Source organism: Numida meleagris, chromosome 1 (genome assembly GCF_002078875.1).
Source record: "Numida meleagris isolate 19003 breed g44 Domestic line chromosome 1, NumMel1.0, whole genome shotgun sequence".
NCBI lineage: Eukaryota > Metazoa > Chordata > Aves > Galliformes > Numididae > Numida > Numida meleagris.
The window spans coordinates 162,070,754-162,077,340 of record NC_034409.1 but is presented as its reverse complement, the minus strand read 5'-3'; positions in this window follow the sequence as shown (position 1 = coordinate 162,077,340).

Genomic DNA, 6,587 nt, shown 5'->3' with positions numbered 1-6,587 from the left:
TCGAGTATTGGTCTTTACTGCTGTTTGATTATGTTCATGCCATTCATCTGTGAATTTTTCCTGGACAGAGGAGCTTTTTTTTCTTTTCTGTGACCCGGGTTTCTGCATATGAATTGTGAGTTACTATGACATTGAACAGAAGTGTGATGATTAGTAGCTCAATTTAAAGATAGATCTTGGGGATTTTTTGAAGTCTTCAGGTATCTTGAATTGCCATATAGCCTTTTTGATCCAAAAAGCGATATTGTTTTTTATTATTTATTTTTTTATTTTATTTTCTGAAAGTGATATTGTTTTTTATTCAGGAATTCACATAAAGAAGAGGTTGAAGTGTATAATCTTGTATTTCTTCCCAAATACAAAACTGTTTCCTGATTGTGCACTTTTTTTTTTTTGGGGGGGGGGGGGGGAGGGCTTCCAAATGCACATCAGGAGGCCTAAGTAGTCCTGCTGAATTATGCCAGGAATCCAGTAGAGATGCTGAATTTTACAAGACCCAGGTGGCATGATGACAGATGAATTGCAACAGCAGCTTGAGGGTATATTAAACATGATGAGAGGGTGGGTGAGGGATGAGAGTCTCTGTGGATTTGCACATCCTTCATCTGTTTCCTTAAGCTTTCCAAGAGTAAAATTCATTAGGGAGATTAAATGCAAGACCAAATGTCTGATGTGACAAGAGAGTGCAGCTGGATTTCTTCCCATTTGCCCAGCTCTGATACCTCAATATTAAATTGATTAGGTCATAGGCCTTTTGGTTATTTAAAACTCCAGCTTGGGTACAGAACATTTGGTATTGACAAATCCAGACAGCCTTCAGACAGAATCCAGTCAGAAGATCAGTGTGAACCTGCTAAAGTACCACTTACAAAGCTGATGCCAAAACATTTAAGAGTATTGTTTTAAATAATCTAAGTAGCATGTGCTAGAACATTTTTTTTTATCTGCTTGAAACAAAACCGAGGTATCTGATTCTGCACAGGACCTTCAAAAGTGTTTTCATACTTGATTCTAATTAGTGGATTCCAAATAAATAAATAGGTAACCTTTGTTAGGTATTCTGCTCTTATGTTTCATTTCACATGCACCCCAACCTAAATATAATCTGTAAAGTTACTCAATTATAGGGAAATAATTTGATTAAGGGATAGATGCAACATCTATCTTGAAAATCTTAGGGTGAGATCAATCTCTTAATACCTACAAAGTACTTAATGAGATCATATTCTGTTTATACAAAGGTAAAAAGTACTTATTCCAGTTTTGTCCGATGGTTTCAGAGGATAGGTAATGGAATGCACTGAGCTTGATCGAGAGCATGAGATCTCTCCTTTTTGTTTCTCTCTCTCTTTCTTAATTGTACCCTACATGGATCTTTTACAATTTACTGTGTATTTGAAGCAGGCTGGTTTTCTGGAGATAAAATTACTTTTCATGCCTGTTCTGAATGAAGATATTAAGTAGATACACTTTATTTATATGAGAAGCACTATTATGTTTGTCTAGATATTCATGGCTTTTATGCAAGAATAATTGTAGATAAAGTTCATGGAAGGTCACTGAGCACTTCAGGTGTAAAATGCTGGTACTGAATTGTTTCTTAGGTTATTGGTTCTTTCTCATTTTCATATATTAGAGGTGAAGATTAATTTGACTCAGTCTTAATATATTTCCAGCCACAGGAGAACTGAATAAACCACCTTCTGAGGTCATCGGTGGGACCACTGAAGAGGATGTCTTAAATTACAAGTTCTATCTGCAGAACTAAAATCAAAAACCTGTAATGATATGAGATTCTGAGATCTTATTAAAGCAAAGTAAACTGGAAAGAGGACATTGAAGACATTAACCTGTGTGCCAGGGGGACCATGACCATTGTGAAGTTAAAAGGACACTCATGATTCTCCTTCAAGTATTACTGGCACAAACTTAATAAGTTATAGTGTCAGGTGAGAAACAGTAGTAAAGCACCTCAGCTTTGCAGATTTTGTAGCTCCAGTGTTAGAGAGACATGGACTATATGTCATATGTCATTTTTTTTTTTTGAAATTACACTGAGGGAAAAAAAGGGAGGAAAATGTGTCAGAGCACAATCTCAGCCTTATTTTATTCAAATTTCCTTACCATTAACATGCTGTCTGGAGCAGCCAGCAGGGTGAACTGATTAGATACTTGCTATATCAGAACTAGGATGTGGCAATATTTTATGTGATCTGCTCTTGACTTGTTGCGGTTAAAGGTCCCCTGTACCAGAACACTTCCAAGTTCTAATTTAGTTTTTAGCTATTTCTTTTATTCAGGTGCCATTTTGTGCAGGCCATCGTTTGAAATACGGAGTATTCAAAGTAAGAATGGAAAACTGACCTAGATAAACTTTCTAGATTCTGAAAAAAAGGATTTTCTAGATGTGTGTAGAGAACACGGAGTGAGAGGATTGGCTTCTGACAAACTAATCAGTAGTCTGCATCATAAAACTATGAGGGCTTCTCCAAAAGTAATACTTCCTATTTTATTACATTGGCCTACAATGTCAGAGACTGATGGTGGTGGTATAGCAGTAGAGGTTGAACCTTCTCACTGATATTCCATTAAATTTTATTTCTGTATGACAGATGGTAAGAAAGCAGCAGTCTGACAAAATGGTATCTGACATGGAAGGAAGAATGAAGCAAAGATATGTCACTGAATTTCTCCATGTGGAAAAAACTGCATTCATTGACATACATTGATGCTAGCTGAGTGTTTATGGGAACCAAACTGTGGATGTGAGCATAGTGAGATGCTGGGTGGTGCATTTCAGCAGTGGCAAGAGCAGTGGGTCACCTCGTTGGTGAAGATTTTTACAAGTTTGACATGTTAATTGCTGTTTTGTCTTGTTAATTGCTGGAAAAAAAATACAAAGCTAATATTGATGATTATGTTGAAAAATAGCATTTTGTAGCTGAAACTTTGCTCTATCAAATAGTATTATTGTACTCTTTGCATGTGTTGTTAATTCCCTGAAAATAAATAGGAGGCATTACTTTTGGAGCAAGCTACATGTATACCGATGAGGTTCAGTTTGGATTAGTATCCTCACCCAATGCTAAAAGTAAGTGTAAATTTTCTCTTGTTTCATGTGACACTTTAAATTCAGACAGCAGATGCATCTGCACCTGTACCATCATCCATCTTGTGAACTGAACATTATTTTGGGTGATGACTATTTGGTATTTCTAAAAGTGTCTGTAGTACTGTTAATGCTAACTATGCTAGTCATAGAATCACAGAATAGTTGCTACACTTGGTCTTAGCCAAAAGGCTGAGAAGTGAAGTCAGCTAACCCAGTACACAAAATTCAAATATTCAAAGGAATTTCCTCTAATGTATTTTGAAATTAAGATTTGTGAATAGAGTAGTACTTTGTCTGCGCCTTGTTCAGTTGGCAAACCTCAAGGAAGCCAGCTTATCTCCAATACAGAAAGCTTGCTGTCCCAGAAAAAGAGCATACAATTTTTGCAGGGACAATGAACTTATTTGAAAAGAAGAGTATTTTGTGATAACTGAAGTCACTTCCTTTTCATGTCTGAGGACACTTTCTAAGATTGCTAACAGCTGTAAACATATTCTTGTTATCCTACGTGGAAAAGGGCAGAAGGATAGATACAGCCCAGGGTAACAATAAGATTCTATTCAATCATTAAAGAATCTGAATATTTTTCTCCAGCATCAAAATTGTATTGTAATTAGGCAATTAAATTAGTTTATTTGCTAGCCCTCTGTAACTTCTGAAAGAGGATGTTAAGCTAAAACTTATGAACTGCTCTTGTTACAATTAAAGCAAATGGATGTTTTGCATAATTTCTGGGTCTAGAACAGTCTTCCAAGCAGCTTTAAGCAAGGAGTGCTTTGCATCTCAGTTACATGCAGTCTACGTGACTGCATCTGGTGTCACATTAATCTGCTAGATACACATAAATCACATCCTACGCAAGTACATGCCAGCTGAGTTTAAACACTCAGGGACTATACAGCTTGTATATGTAGAATTCAGAGTACATCAGAGCTACCTTTGGACTGAGTATATACAATTAAACAAAAGTCTTTTCCTGAGATAGTATTCATATTTTGTTTTGGTTCTTTAATAGTCAATTTAACTAAAATAATCATGAGACTCCACAGCAAAAGAGATAATTGTCAATCAGAAATTCAAGAGCTTTAAATTTCATTTGAAAAATTGACGAGATAAACTATACCCAAGATTGTACTGTCCAAGACTTAATAATAAGTTGTTCTAGGTTTTCCTTTGTGTCAGAAGTCGGATTTGTTTTGCTCTATAGCAGACACCTGTTGGTAGTCATTACCAGTGTTTAATTCCAGTATCTGCAAGTGGTATATCTCCTGCCACGCAATGAATGCAGCGTATTGAACTAACAATAGAACATATTTTTATATGACATACATTTTCTTTTTGAATTGCCACAGCTAAAGGAGTTGTATGATTATATGAGCAAAACTAGAAATATGAGAAGCATTCCCTTTTTACTGTGTATTTTTGTTGATTAATTTTGTCTTATTTTGTTTTTTGAAGAAACATGTTTTTGTAAACACAGATTTTGTTCTAAAGTGACGGTGATATATCTCTAATTAATTTTGGGGAAAATGCTACTTGTTCCTTAAGCAAAAGTGGAAAAAATGTGGACACATTTTTTCAGAAATATAAATCACTGTTGCATAATAAAACAAGTAATTACACTTCCAAATGATATCTTCTTCTTCACATAGACCTGTTCATAATTATACAATAATACAATATTTTCTAGAAAAAAAATACTTATTACACTGAAGTTAGGTTTTGATGGCACTGATCATCATGTTAAAGATGAAGTGCTTCCTATGAAATTTTAACTTCTGGAAACAAGGACAACAATTCCAGTGGCCATAGAGGAAGTTCAGGAAACTATGTCTCACATGTGAATATATTTGAGTGTCTTACATTGAATCTCGTTGAATAAAAATTGAATTATATAATCTCCAGCTACTTCTCAACTTTAAATATTTTCAAGAAAAATAAAACAAATGAGAAACTAAGAAGAAAAAAACACTTATTAAAATCAGTTAGACTAAACAACATTGTTAAGCAATTAATCTTTCTTTAGGAACATAAGTTGCTCGTATTTGCTTACCTTTAAAAACATATATACATCTCATGTAGGCAGCATGTGTCATTAACACATTTGCAGTACTTTGTTAGCTAAAGCGTTCACTTAAATACAGCATTCCCATATAAGAAGCAAAGACAGAATTGGAAGCATATTTCTTAAATCTCACAGCCTTTTCTATTATGTTTGTCTATGCAGAAACTAAAGATATCTGTCTAAATGTCGAAATCTCTTTCTGAATATCTATGCCAAAACTAATTTCCCTGAGCGTTCTTAATATATTCCTTTATGCTCCTATAAAGGGAGAGAACCACTTGTAGGGAACAATTAATCTAATCTTAAAATAGAAAGAACAATTTGCTTCTTAAAAATGCCTCTTTGTTTCACTTGGGGGAACTATAAAGAGATTTTAGAGAGAGCATCTCAGATGTAGACTTCCATATTACAGACAACTAAAGTTAGGTGAGATGGTTTTCACTCTAAGTATCAACATAAATAGCTGCATCACCATTTATAGCTGTGCATACAGAGCCAGTATACTTAACTTTAGGTACATTAAAGACCCACATCATGAAATTACAGCATTTAGATGAGAAAGCTATGGTAGTTTTGTAGCAAAACAACGTTCTAAATTACTTTGATGTAAAGTTGTAAAAGTGCAGTTTGGATTCTAAATTTGCTTTTTTTTTTTTTTTTCCCTGCTTCCTTTATCCACACTGTTACAAGGCTCATTAAAAAAAAAACAAACAAACTTGGAATATCAGTGTAGTGACAGAATTTAGTCACTAGATCATGAGCTGTAGGTAAATACAGAACACATGCACAACCCGTATATACCCTCACGTACACATATATGTAAAAAGAAATAATGTATGCATTCCACATGAAATCTTATTACAGTGCCGGATCCTGATCTATACATCCTTAATTGCTTGAATTGAAGGCTTTGAGAATGCATTAGAGGAATAATCAAGGACAGAATTGAAAGTAATGATGTTGAAAGGCAAAATTACAGTAGTTTGACAACATTAAACAGTTTTAATGATCTGAGTTCTTTCAAATGTTTACCTAATTTCTGAATATCCTGTGTCTGAAACTTTCTCCCTACCTTCCTTTGACCCTATCTCTCTCCTTTTCTTTTCCAGCAAATTCTATAGAATTCCCTGAGAACTTTAAAATCTTCTGATCATTTTAAACCTTACTTTCACATTCCTTAAATATAATCAGGTCTGGATTGAGCTTTTAGAAATTTCTAAGTGGGCCTACATTTCTCAAGGTACCAGCTATTCTAACTTCATCTACTCATTATAGTACAACATTAATTTATTACCAGATCTCCCAGTGAGCTCGTTGTAACCATTCTACCATTCTCTCTCCAGGGTTCCTTGCATGACCATTGTTCTCTCTTGCCCTAAAAGAAAACAGGTCAGAAGCAGTACCTGATTT